This window comes from Perognathus longimembris, chromosome 17 (genome assembly GCF_023159225.1).
Source record: "Perognathus longimembris pacificus isolate PPM17 chromosome 17, ASM2315922v1, whole genome shotgun sequence".
NCBI classification, from domain to species: Eukaryota; Metazoa; Chordata; class Mammalia; order Rodentia; family Heteromyidae; genus Perognathus; species Perognathus longimembris.
Window position 1 is genome coordinate 42,767,111 of NC_063177.1, and position 13,914 is coordinate 42,781,024.

The window sequence follows — 13,914 nt, forward strand, 5'->3', positions numbered from 1 at the left end:
TCCAGAACATTCCCACTGTCTTTCATCAGCTCCTCTTCTCCTGCCGTCCCTACTGGGGAGGGCCTTGTTTCACTGATTTTCAGTGAGGCCTGGAGTCAGGATGGCTTCAGCCCAGAGCTTGCTCTCAGGAGGAAAAAACATCCAGACAAATGCACACACAGAAACAAAACTCCTCTGAAGAGGGCCCTATGTGGAGATGGTTTACCACAGGCTGAGTAGCCTATACTCAGCCTCTACTGAGAAGGGGCGCTGATCTTTCTCCATGGTCCAGATCCTAGCAGAAGGGGCAGCCTGGGGCAGGGTGATCTCTGCCAGGGGATCTCTGTTTCTCCCCTCGGAGCTTGCATTACTCAAGCTGCATTTGTGGCTGCAAACTTAGGTTAATGAGGCATTCTTGTCTGGGGAGACTGTGCCTTCCCAAGAGCAAATGTAGTTGAGAAAGAAGGGTAACACTGCCCACCGCTCTGGTCCACCTGTTAATGGGCACTCAGGAGACCCAAGGTTAGTGTGCTTTGAGAGTCCCTCATTTTTAATCCACAGATAGAGCTACATGAAGGGCCTGCGTACATGTCTGCGGTGGTGAGTCTTTTAGCATGCAAGTTGCAGAACCTACACTTGGATTTATTTCAAAAAACCATTAGGGCTACAATTCTTGTGTGTGTGACTTCAAGTTACTTATTGTTATACAACTTACACCACACAAATTGATGTCTGATTGCCAAAATCCCATAGACATGCACAAATCACTTTTATAATCAGACAAATAAGGGAGACATTTTGCAAACTTCATCAACTTCATTTTCCTCCCACCCAACGTTTGGAGTCTGCTCCAGTCTGAGTAATGGTGTCCTCAAATTCCTTTGTTAAAACCTTCACTCCACAAGGGGGGAGGGCACTCTTGGGGAGATACCTGAAGGGTGGCGTTTTCAGGAATGAGACCCTGGAGAGCTAGCTCACAATGGGGACAACTGGCTATGAAGAAACAGCTCCCACCAGACAGAACCTGCCAGAACCAGGATCCTGGACTTTCTGGCCTCCCAGACTATGAAAAACAGATGCTTGTTGTCTCTTAAGTCTCCAGTTGGTAGGGTTCTTCTGTAGCAGCCTGCATAAACCAAGATGAATCTGGTTCTTTTTCCACTGCCTGTGGCTTGCCATAGCCCTTGCCCTCCTGCCCTCATTACCTGCTTGGCAGCTTTCAAGAGTCCGTCTGGCACTTTTTACTCTTCTTCCCCTCCTAGATGTATAAATGGAAGTTTAGGAATATGTTCCTTTCACCTGTCCAGACACTCAGATACTTCTGAGTCTGAATTTGGGGTGCATTGCCAAAGCCAGCTGGCAGCAAAGAGGGAATCCTGATTGAGGGGGCGAGGATTAAAGAAAAAGAAAGATAGATAAGAGAAAAAAGAAGACAAGAGGCAAAAGATGGGGTTCAGGAGGTCTGCATCTCTAGACTGCAGCTAGGTTTATTCTTAACTTCCAGCTTATATGCAGTTTTGGAATCAGGGAATAGCATAGGGTTGCTAAAATTCAAGAACACAAAGAGGCATTGAAGTTTGCAACATTTGATGGCAGTAAACACAGCATGAGGTTGATTAACATAGGAATGTACTCCAGTGGACATATTAAAGCAATTCCGGGTAGGGGCAGAGATACTAGTAAACAAATGTCCTTGCACTTAGCATATGCTTGTGATAGCAACACAGCCAGAGATCAAAGTGAGAATAACTGCTGGCTCCGCCCCCGACAGTGCAGACATTTGGAGTGCCTTCCACTGGGAAAACTTGGTGCAGAGCTGTCAAGGGGGCTAGAGGTAGAGTACCTGCCTAGCAAGTACTAGGTTGTGAGTTCAAGCCTTAATACTGCAAGGAATAAGTAAATAAATACAATGGAATAGGTCATCAGCCTGTCTTGCAGAATTCTTGTCTCTAGCCCCAGCCTGAGGCTCAGGCAGCCACTGTGCAAGTAAGTGTATTCTAGAACAATCTGGGCCAGAACACAAGCCTCTGTAGCATCTTCCATGTGCACAGAGAGATGCTCTTAGGCCCAGAAGGCTTAGCTGCCTCCTGTCTACTTGCCAATCAGGACAGGTGTCTAGAAGTGACATGATGTTCACCTGAAGGCATATGGGGAAGAAAAAAAAAAAAAAAAAACTACGAGGGTCCACATACTGTTTAGGTCCATGGGCAGCAGTAAACCCTTTGGTATCTCTTGGGACAAGGTACACAATGGGACATCATATGACACTGTGGCCCTATGGGGTGGAGCTGTGAATCACCCAGCTAATAATGGCATCTCATGGGAAGGAGCCCAGAGCTAGCCAATCCTCCAAACTCTTCATGACAAGTCAGAAATTGTTCTTCCATGAAATATCTTTATCATCAAGTGTTGGTAATTCACTTAGGAGTTTTAAAGGTCTGTAACATGCTGTGGGCTGTTTGTCTGGCTTACACTCTGTCTGAGGAAACAAGTGTCTGGAGATAGCAGGAAGGACTCCAAGAGTTTGAGATTTGGTAGGGATGTCTCTGACATATTTTGAGTTCCATCTTCTACAAGGGACACTAGACAGTTCCCCTTTAGCAAGATTTCAAGTGTACAAGCCCAGGACTCTGGACAAGTGCCCTTGAGTGTCTGGTGCCCCAAGACCTGTCTCCAGCTCTGTGAATAGCAGACTGATCACAGGCTATTTGCTCTTTGGGAGTCCCTCTAGTCTGAGGCTTGTTGGCTGCCTTCTTTTAACTGTGGACCTTGTATCAAAATACCCTGCGGTGGCATATAGACAGCTTATGCCTTCAGTTTGAAAGCATCCAGCATGACCTACAGGGCCTGCTGTAAGCCCGGCACTGGGCTGCCTGGGACCCATTCTGTCCCTGTCCTGTCTGCCCAGGTACACAGTGTTTATGGGGTTGCCAGGGTGCCTTGATGTCCCGAGAGTCTCTTAAGGAAAGGATGCATAGCACAGGTGTTCCTGACGTCTGCGCTGTCAGCGTCAGGTCACTCCTGCCATGACTCACGACGTTCACCATGAATGGGCTGGGATGTATATAGGGCAGGTCTCCAGTGAAAGCACCCAGTCCAGAAGCCCATGCAGACACAGGCATGCACAGGGAAAGGATTCTTATTGCCACCCGAGGCTGACAAGGCCACCTCCCTGACAGGAGAGGGAGAAATGGCCCCTTTCTCTATTCAGGAGCATCCTTAGAACATCAAGGGGTGGGGGGGCTAGAAGCAGGAAGGACTCTGCCTGAACATCTGGTCAAGCCCCAAAAAGAGTTCTCTTTTCTTTGCAAAGGGCAGGGTGGCGTTCTGCTGATGCAGCTGGGAGCTAGGGGTAAAACATCACTCAGGGAAATGGCCAGGGCTAAAGGCCAGTTGCAGTTAGACCTGGCCAGATCAACTGGTTTTGTGGGAGGTGCTGAGGACCTGAGCTGGAGGGCATTGTAACACCCAGAACCATTAGGAAACACCTCTGGAGCAGAGACAAGGAGAGTTCAGTAAACTTGCCCCGAATCCTGAATCAGACTCAGATCAAGCAGAATACTCAAAAGACTCCATCAGCAAAGAGCAAGTCCACAGAGCTGAGATGTGTCCAGCACCTCAAGGGGAACACAGGGTGAAGGATGGAGCCCAGCCAGACTTCTGGGTCCCTCTCTGCCCCTCATAGCCACATCCCTTAGCCTCTCAGAGCCCCCCTGCTCCCTTATCTAGAGGGTGCTTAGAGGGTGTTTATAGGTTCCCTGATCTATGAGGTGCTGTGAAGATCGGCAAGGTGTCAGGGCTGGGAGCAGACACATGACAAATGCCCCTCTCCCTCCTGTTCTATGATGGATGCTGCTAAATGTGGATGCAGATGTGAATGAAACCAGCCCCGCCTCTGGGCTCCCCTTGCCTTGGTGTGGTCATAGCCAGGGCAGCTGTGGCCCTTTGCTAATAGGCTTATACCAGGCACCTTTGAGTTTTCTTGTGGTCCAAGGGCAAAATAGGGCACACACTGAAACCAAGGCAGCCCAGGTTTAAACTCAAGCTCTGCCAGGTCCTAACTGTGTTAGCTTGGGCTGATCTTTCAATCTCTCTGTGCCTGAGTTTTCTCATCTGTAAGACAGAGACAAGGTATTGTGAGGAAATAAATGAATAAAGACTGGTAAATCCCTTAGCATAGAGCTGTACAAAGTGTGTTATGTAAGTGTTTGACTTAAAATAAAAGATCCCTCCAGGCGTGGTGGCACCTGCTTGTAATTCTAGCACCCAGGAAGTAGAAGCAGTTGGACCCAAGAGTTGGAGACCAACTTGGACTATATAGCTAGCTTAAGTCTGCCTGAACTATATAGAGAGAGCCTGTCTAAGAAAGAGGAAGAGAGAGGGCGGGGGGCTCAGTGCTGTCCCTGAGCTTTTGTACTCAAGGGTAGCACTCTACCACCGCTCTACTTCTGGCATTTGGGGTAGATTATTGTAGGGACTTTTCTGCTCAGTGTGGCTTTGAACTGAGATCCTCAGATCTCATCCTCCTGAGTAGCTAGGGCTACAGGTGTGAGCCACTAACACCGGGCTCAAGTACCTTAATGAATTTCCCAAGTCCTTCATTCTGCATTTCCCATCTGAGCTCTGACTCCCTTGGAATCCAGCCGAAGCCACCTCCCAAGTGTGAGACAGGCCCCAGCAGATCCGCATGCAGGGAGAGGAGGCGGCGCTGGTCCCAGCTGGTGAAACCAGGTTACAGCTCCTCACCACCCAGCATGAAGTCTCCAGAGCCCTTCAAGTGGGAATGGAGAGCCTCAAGAACCCAAACCACCTGTCACTCAAAGCTCCTCTGCACCTTCTGTGGCCATTAACAGAAATTGGGGAGACCCATCCTCAGACATGGGGTGCCTCTGGTGGCTTCTTCCCAACCTCTACTTCTCATCCATCATTTACCCTTTGTAGGCAAAAAAAATTTTTTTTAATTACTAGAAGCAGGGCAAGGTCCAGAACCCTGTGGCTTCATACACCCAGCTTCTGGGAAGACTGATATTGCACTCATCCTGCCTGGCCACGAAGCCCACAGAAACTTCAGGAACCATCACCATCACACAGGCAGCCCCACCACCACCACAGGTCCCCTTAGCCACCCCTACACTGGCTCAGCCCATCTCAGCCTGTAGAGCTGCACCCAGCAGTCACTTATGGTCAGTCATCCCACAGATGACAGTGTGTCCACTGCAAACCACAGGGACAGCCACATTGTCCCCTGATTCCTAGAGACAAGCAGTACCGCAGGTCTGCAGAGGCCCAGCAGGGTTGTTCCCAGGCATTGCAAGGACGCCAGCATGTGCTAGATGGGTCCCTCCTGCTTCTGCTCAGTGGCTGGATGTCCTCAGGGCTGGGACTTGCTCTGTGGGGAAGGAAGTCGTATGCTCCCTGCTTGCAAGAACTTTCCATACCAAGCCTGGGGCAACACAAGTTTGGCTATCATGGCTGCCTCAGCCACCATTGGCCTAGTTGCATTTCTTCTCCCCCCACCCCACCCCACCCCCGCACTCGCCAGTTGGGAGGCTTAAACTCTGTGCCTGGGCTCCTTTTGCTCAATGCTAGCACTCTACCACTTGAGCTACAGCGCCACTTCCAGCTTTTTCTGTGATTAATTGGTGATAAGAATCTCAGACTTTCCTCCCCGGGCTGGGTTTGAACCGCCATCCTCAGATCTCAGCCTCCCCAGTAGCTAGGATTACAGGAGTGAGCCTCTTTGCATTTCTTTTCCTCTCCCTCCCTCTCTCATGTGGGACATGTGATGGTAATTCAGAATATGCTGATGGTTGGGTTTGTTTGCACCACAACCATTGCTTGAATGCCTCCTGTGGGCCAGGCCAAATGGGAGGCCTGAGACCTACTCGTCTCTGAACCCTGGAGGTTTCTGTGAAAGGGGATTTTCCGTTGGGTCTCCTCTCCAAGGCCACACCTTTCCCCCTCCCATCCTTCGCCCTCCATAACCTCAGGCTTCAATTCCACTTCAAAGATAGCATTTGCTCAAGCAGGCTCTCGTGCCATGCAGGTGGAAAGGAAAATTTAGACAAATTGCCAGGAAGCAATTCCAGGCAGGCAAAATAGAGAACCTTCAAAAAGTTGCTACTCTTTGATCCAAAATTTCACTTCTAGAAATACCTCCAAAGGAAATAATTACTTACTGGGGGAAAGTATATTATATTAGAGTTGGGAGTAATCCCAGCATTCAGGAAGCCGAAGGAGGGAGGTCATGTGTCCCAGGTAAGCCTGGACCACATACAAAGACCTTGTCTCAAAAAATAGTAGGAGGAGGAGAGGGGAGGAGGGAGGGAAGGAAGAGGGGGAAGGGGAGAGGGAGAAGAAGGAAGAGGAGTCACAGTTCAGTGGTTCCCAACATTTGGGAGGCTAACGCAGGGGGATCGTGAGTTTGAGACCAGCCTGGGCTTGCATAAACAAACAGAAAAGTTAGAGAAGGAAGACCGACCCACCCTGAACCCCCTTTTGCCATTCTGGAACTAGAACCCACATAATTTGACAATTGGGCTATGGTCCATACAGGTTGGGGTAGGAGCTGCTGTGGGAGTTTTCTTAGGAGCAAGAAGCAATGCCCAGACTCCTTGGGTCCAGGAGCTTGGTGTGCTGACCTGAATGATGGGAGACCTCAGGTCAATGATCTGGACCTGCTAACTCAGCTCCCGGCCAAAGTGCACTGTGTGTGCTTCTGAGGGCAGTTCTGATGGGCGACTCTGCTGAGGCCCGGTGCTCCCAGCCCACTCACTCATCACCCTGCTCCTCAGGTCCCACCCCTCCTCTTTATGACTGCATTTTCTCCTATCTCCTATCCTCTAGCACCTGCCAACATTTCAAAGGGTTAAGTCATTCTTCTCTTTACAAGACAATCACTGTCCTACTTCAGCCTCTCTCTCTAACCCTGGCCTTTCCCCATCACAGGGCTTTTTTTCTTTAAAGTATCCTCAGCATTTTTGCAGCCTCCACTCCTCCCAACAAAGTCACACACCCCCTTTACTAGAATCCAACCAGGACACAGCCCCGACCTTTGTCCTGGAACCACTTGTATTAGTCAGCAAGGCCAGCTTGTTGAGCCAGTAACAAACAAGACCCAGGTTCCAGTGACTCCACACACCTTCCCTATGTGTCCTTCATCTTCTAGCCTTATGGATTGTCTTTCACCTCCTTGAAAACACCATGGACTGGGTGCTAGTGGCTCAGGCCTGTAATCCTAGCTACTTAGGAGGCTGAGGATCGGAGTTCAAAGCTAGCAAAAGCAAGAAAGTCCATGAGACTCTTATCTCTAAATAACTACCAAATAAAGCTGGAAAGGAAGCGGTGGCTCAAAGAAGTGAACTTACTAGCCTTAGGGACAAAAGGTCAGGGACAGTGCCCAGGCTCTGAGTTCAAGGCCAAGACCAGCACCAAAAAGAAAACTCCACAGTTTTCCTGTCTTAGTGGGCTTTTCCCCACTATTTCCTCTGTTTGGAATACTCTTTCCTTTCCCACCTGCTCCCTTCACCTTGATCACTTGTTCTCAACCTGTGTGGGTCTCCATGTAAATACAGGTCCCTCCAAACCCAAGGCCCAACTACAGAAGTGCGTGTCCAGCTTGTGACTACTTTAGTAGGGAAATACAGGAAGAGCTCAGTAAATGTTAGCCACAAAGCAGAAGGAAGCTTTATTGTTCTTTGATCACAATTTAGACCTTCCCTTTTCCTTGTTGGTCTCTCCCACCTGTGGTTGGGTCTCCTAATTCCTATGTATAGAGTGTTGCACATGTTTATTGAAAATGCCCGGATTACCTGGCCATTGTCTGTTGTTAACAGATCCCCAAGCACAAGCTCCAGGGTCCTGGGAATGGGACGTGGTGCCAGACCCTGAGGTATTCTCCCTCTGACAAACTAAACACCTTCCTGGGTGCCTGGCCCTCTGCATTCCTACAGGGGTTTTGTGGGCTGACCATCAAGCAAGCTCTAAGAAGGGCCCTCCGCCCCATCCTACCTTGGCCTTGGCCTGCAGTATTGGATGTTATTGAAAAGTAAAGGAGACGGAGCTGAGGTGGCACCAGGTCCCCAGAGGGCAAACACAATTGTACTTTGTATCAGGACAGCCTGTAGAGGCAGGGCTAGACCCTCACATTATAAATAACAGAGCTGAGGTTCAGAATGTCAAAGTCACTTGCCCAAAGTCATTGAGAATCAGAATTTGAGCCAGGCGCTACTGGCACACACCAATAATCCTAGCTATTCATGAAGCTGCGGTCTATGGATCACAGTTCAAAGCCAGCCCAGGCAGGAAAGTCCATGAGACGCTTAGCTCCAGTGAACCACCAGAAAACCGGAAGTAGAGCTGTGGCTCAAAGTAGTAGAGTGCTAGCCTTGAGGAAAAAAAACAAACAAAACTCAGGGACAGTGCCCAGGCCCTGAGTTCATGCCCCACTATGGCCAAAACAAATAAATAAGTAAATTACATATGTAATTTTTCCACTCTTCACTGGTTATTTGTTTAATTTCTAAGATTAGACTTTTCTATCCATGACTCTATCTCCAGAAAAAGAGGAGCACTATTCTGAGGCTCTTCTAGCCTGAGCTCTGTCCAGATGCTTCTTTTTGCTTGGTCATGGCTGCTCCGTCCCCGCCAGTAGACGGGGAAGTAGGTCACGGCTGCAGGGACCCGCTCGCTGGCTGCTGCCTGTGTCCAGGACTGAGCTGAGGCCAGAGCCTCGGGTTTCTCATCCTCACCCTGGGGAGCCGTGGCCACCCTGCTCATTGCTGAACCTGGCCTTCTAGAATTCTCCATTTTCCTGGCTGCTGGGTGAGGTGTGGGGTGGGAAAATCCACCTTCATTCTCCTGAGACTATGGGTCAGCAGGGTGAGCAGGGGTTTACCCATCACTACAGAACAGGGGTGCCCAGACTTTAGGGGCCAAGAGCTGGCCTTTGCTCTAACAGCCCATTCTCTGTATGATAAGATTACTTTCAGAAGTAGTCATGGCATGAAATGATTGTAACAACAGCCAGAAGGGAAATGCAGATAATGTTTCTTTTATTGAACTCTTCTATAGATCACTGCATCAAGATTTTTTTAAATAAAAGTAAATACTATAGTAGTAAAAAAGGGGAAGGACTAGAAGTATAGCTCCGTAGTAGAGCACTTTCCTAGCATGTGTGAGGACCTGGGTTCAATCTTGAGCATTGTAAAGAATAGTCAGGTGATGGTGGCTCACATCTGTAATTATAACTACTTGGGACTGAGATCTGAGGATCATGGTTCCAAGGCCAGCTGAGCATACAAATAAGAGAGATTCTTATCTCTAACCTACAAAAAGTTGGAAGTGAAAGTATGGTAGACTACCAGCCATGAGACCCATCCTGAGTTCAAAAGTTATACTACAGACAGACAGACAGACACATACAGAAAGAGAGAGAGAGAGAGAGAGAGAGAGAGAGAGAGAGCAATGGCATGTTGCATGTGAGAGGATTGAAGTGAGTATTTGGCTTTTGCTAAATGCCAGTTGGTTCCTCTTGGGAGAATGGCATTGTTGCCAGCCATGAATCAGGAAGGAAACTGCTCGCCGTGTTTATGCTTTACATGCCGGGTTGTTTCATTCACTCACAATCATTAGTGGTCACTTAGGATTTTTAAAGACCATATATTGAATCTAAGTGATTCATGCTTCTATTCTTTTTTCAGAGAGTAGTTTATATTTGTTTTGGTGTGTGTGTCTGTGTATCTGTGTCTGTGTGTGTCTGTGTATCTGTGTCTGTGTGTGTCTGTGTATCTGCGTCTGTGTGTGTCTGTGTATCTGTGTCTGTGTGTGTGTCTGTGTCTGTGTATCTGTGTCTGTACCCATCCTGGGGCTTGAACTCAGAGCCTGGGTGCTATACCTGAGCTTTTTCACTCACAGCCAGAAGTCTACCATTTGAGCCACAGCTCTGGCTTTTTGGTGGTTAATTGGAGATACAAGTCTCATAGAGTTTCCTACCCAAGCTGGCTTTGAATCATGAACCTCAGATCTCAGCTTCCTGAGTAGCTAGGAGTATGGGCCTGAGCCACCAGCACCCAGCCTACATTGTGGGTTTTAATTTAACTTCAAAATAAAAAAGATATTAGACAGTTCCCTAAATAACATCGGCAGCCACTGGGCTGAGGATGTGTATTCCACTGGCCCTTTGGTCACTAGGGTTTTGCTAGCCGACAGCCACTGGCCACGTAGACGGCAGGCAGCTCAGGGCCAGGCGAGGACTGGAGCACGTAGGCAAGTGGCTGCAAAGTCACCTGGCTACGTGTTCCAGTCCTCGTTTCTTGAGCGCACTGAAAACTGCGCTCTGAGCTCGGCATGGCCGCCGATGTCCTGCCCCAGAGGAGACACTCACTTCTCTTCCTATGCCACTGAATGGCTGGGTGACTGTGTACCTCTTACTGAGCCTCCAGGGTACCTGGTCAATGCAATGGAACCCTCTCTCCCTCTCCCATCAGGAGATGAACCTTGAACTTGAGGCCATTTTGATTTTCCTCCTCCTAGAAGGACCTTGGATCCTACTGAGTTTCACAAACAGGGGTTAATGATGGAGAAAGGTGAGGGAAGAGGGGGCCCTTCTGTAGACAGTCCTGGGTGTTTTTAAGAGCTGCCTGTACTCCCAGCCTTCCTAGGTCCAACCTCCCTGGAAAGAAGGTTGCTGTAGCAGAGAGTCCCCTCACTGGAATTCAGAAATTCACCATGCTAGGGTCTGCTGCCTCTGACAGTTAATGCTCTCTCTCAGGAGGCCTCTCCATTCCTCCACAAGTCTAGAGGGTGTTGGGGGTGCCAGCTCCGCCTTGAGCCTCCCCCCAGCTGGGTCCTCCCCTTCTCCCGCCCCTCCTCCTTGTCCTCTTACAGGCTTTGTGAGTTTCTGGCCCAGGCCTCTCTGCAGCTTAATTATGTAACGTGCCCCTGTTTCTGGTCCAAGGAGCACCCTGGAGAAGTGGGCAGAGGTGGGCATGCAGCCAGGGCCAGCTTACTTGCCATGCCCACACTCGTGGAATTCAGAGGAAGCTCAGGAACGTGGACTCAGCGAGACTTAGAGCTCCACCACCCATCCCAGAGCCAAAACCTGAGGGTGATGCTCTTCGACCTTGGTTAATTTCTAACAGGCAGCACGGGCACAGAGGGCCTGCGGCTACTGTGACTCTGGGAGCTGTCCAGAGGGTAATGTGTGCTTTGAGCTAGTTCAAGGCCTCACATCTCTCCCATCTGGCTTCCTCCAAGATGTCTTCTCTCTCAACTGTCACCTCTTTGACAAGTGCTGTCCCTTTGCCTAAAGATGGCTCCTTTGAAATTGGAGGCATGGCTCAGTTGGTAGAGCTCTAGCCAAGGAGTGAAAGTGGTACGTACTGAGTACCAGTCTCAGATCTAAAAAATAAAATAAAGATGTCCCCTTTGCCCAAGGAGGGCCTTATAACTGTCCCTCTGCAGCCCAGAGGAGGGAGTGTTGTTCCTTCAAGCCTGCCCGCATTCAAGTCTTACCTCACATTTATCTTCTCCAGAATTTTTGAACCCTGTCTCCTCTCAGCCCCATAGCCCTGTCTCTAGCAACTATTTCATGGGTAGCACACAGAATCACAGACCCTTGAGGCTCAAGTCAGTGTATGCGACCCCTCTCCTGATTGTGGCCTTGGATTTTGTTTCGGATAAAGCAAGAACCTTTTGTCTCCCCTTCCAAACCAGACCCCAGGGCTGGGAATATGGCCTAGTGGCAAGAGTGCTTGCTTCGCATACATGAAGCCCTGGGTTCGATTCCTGAGCACCACATATATAGAAAATGGCCAGAAGTGGTGCTGTGGCTCAAGTGGCAGAGTGCTAGCCTTGAGCAAAAAGAAGCCAGGGACAGTGCTCAGGCCCTGAGTTCAAGCCCCAGGACTGGCAAAAAATAAAAAAATAAAAACCCAAACCAGACCCCACAGAGCAAGGACCATATCTCCCATCTCTTTATCCAGCCTGGAGCCATGACATAGCAGACAACATTCCATGAATGGAGTTGATCATGCTCTGAAACAACCCCTGTGTCGCTCACCATTCAGATACAAGTTTCCCTGCCAACACTGGGAGGGGCCCCATCTGCCCTTTGTTTGGGTCCCTGGTGATGGTTGGTACTTGCTTTCATCATATTGCCTTATTGTCCTGGTTTCCAAGATCTCCCCCAGATGCCCAGCCAGAGCTGAGCCAGGGGCTCCTTCTATCCTATTCAGCCATCTTCCTCGCTGCCTGGCCCACTTCCCTGCTGATGGCGTCCTGGGACTTGGGATTGGAGGGCCTGCATGTGAATCACACACCCAGTACACAGCCCCTCACACGGCATCAATAATGCACCTGCACATAGAAAGCTGCTACAAACCTCATTTATTATGCAGCTGACATGTCTGAATGAGCTTCCAGATCTACCTCCGAGTATGGACTTGAGACTGGTCTGCTTGAATAATAGATGCTTTTCTGTAGCCCTGGCTTGGTAGCTTTTATTTAAAGTGATCTTAACTGAAGAGATTAATGGATGGGTCTGAATTTGTGCCTTTTAAGCACAAAGCTTTGCTCCTAATTAACTGGATTCGATCCTTTGAGCAGGAAGAGGCCCTCCCCAGTTGCATCGGGAACTACCCACATCAGGATAGCTCCCAGACTTTGTCCTGGGTTAGGCCCTTCCCGGAGGCATTGCTGGAAGGTCAGGAGGCTGCAAGAGTCACAGACACTGCCCAGGGACACCTAGTGCACGTGTCTACGGCTCAATGGCAGTGTGAGAAGCCCAGAGAGATGGGTCCTGTGCCATCTGGCCCCACCTAGGAGAGGACAGTTCTTCTGTCCTGTCGTTCACAGTTGGAGGAGGGAAAGGAGCCTCTTCCGGTCTGTGTATGGACTGGATCTCAGAGGCTGGTAGCTTGTGCTCATTGATATAGTGCATGTATGAGAAGTCAGACTCCCTGCCCGGCTTCCTCCCTCCAGCGTGTTCTTCCTTTGTGCCCCCACATCAGGACCAAAGCTGTGGAAGGTGACGCTGCCCCACCTCTGCCCTGGTCCTTAATCCCACTCCTCTAGCAAGCCAGTGTGGAAAGGAGAGGGGAGGCAGCCATCATTCTGGGGCTCTGCATGCCAGATAGAGCAGGCGCTATGGGCTTTGGGCAGCTGATTGCTTGAGTGTAAAGAAAGGAAGTCCACATTGGGAAACAGAAGGTGCTCAGGAGGCAAACACACCTGGTGTAAAACCTGTCTCTGGGACCACCCAAGGCCTGAGACAAGCGCCTTACCCTCCCAGCCATCAGCTGCCAAATGGTGTAGCCAACGCCTACCAAGCTGGCGGGCGGCCAGGGGAGCCTGAGAAGGGTAAATGGCAGAGGGTTTCACACCATTCCTGCCATGTGGCAGGTGTGCCATCCAACTTCTTTGTCTTCTTTCCCCTAAATCAAATGATCACTGAAGTGCTAGTCCACTCATGAGCCAGATCTAGCAAAACTAGCAGTATTGGTTTTCGACTAGCTGCTTCCACCAATGATCCAGTTTTCACAACTTAAACAGAAGTGTGTCCTTTTACAGTGCTGGAGGTCAGACGCTGCGGTCAAGGTTTTGGCAAGGCTGTGTTCCTTTCTGGAGGTCAGAGAAGCAGCCATTTTCTTGCCCTTTCTAGCTTCCTCTAGGGGGCGCCACGGTCCTTGGCCTAAGGCAGTCTGCCTCAGTTCCCATGGCTCAGACATCAACTCCCCTCCATCGTCTTCTGAGTGCAAAGATCCTTGTGGTCACCCCACCCTGATGACCCAGTGGGATGACACAGGTGAGCTTCCTGCTGGAGTGAGCTGCCCAGCCACTCCAGGGTTAAGTCTCCTCACTAGTCACATGAATAGTCACTGTGGTGGAAATGGGACGTGACCATCTATGAGAGGCTATTATTGTGCCTGCCACTTT

General features: G+C 49.7%; 1 protein-coding gene across 1 annotated transcript in view; it reads left to right on the top strand.

The window, feature by feature from the left end:
- The window catches only part of Mapt (microtubule associated protein tau), a 93,892-nt gene that overhangs the window by 18,580 nt on the left and 61,398 nt on the right, over positions 1-13,914 (top strand).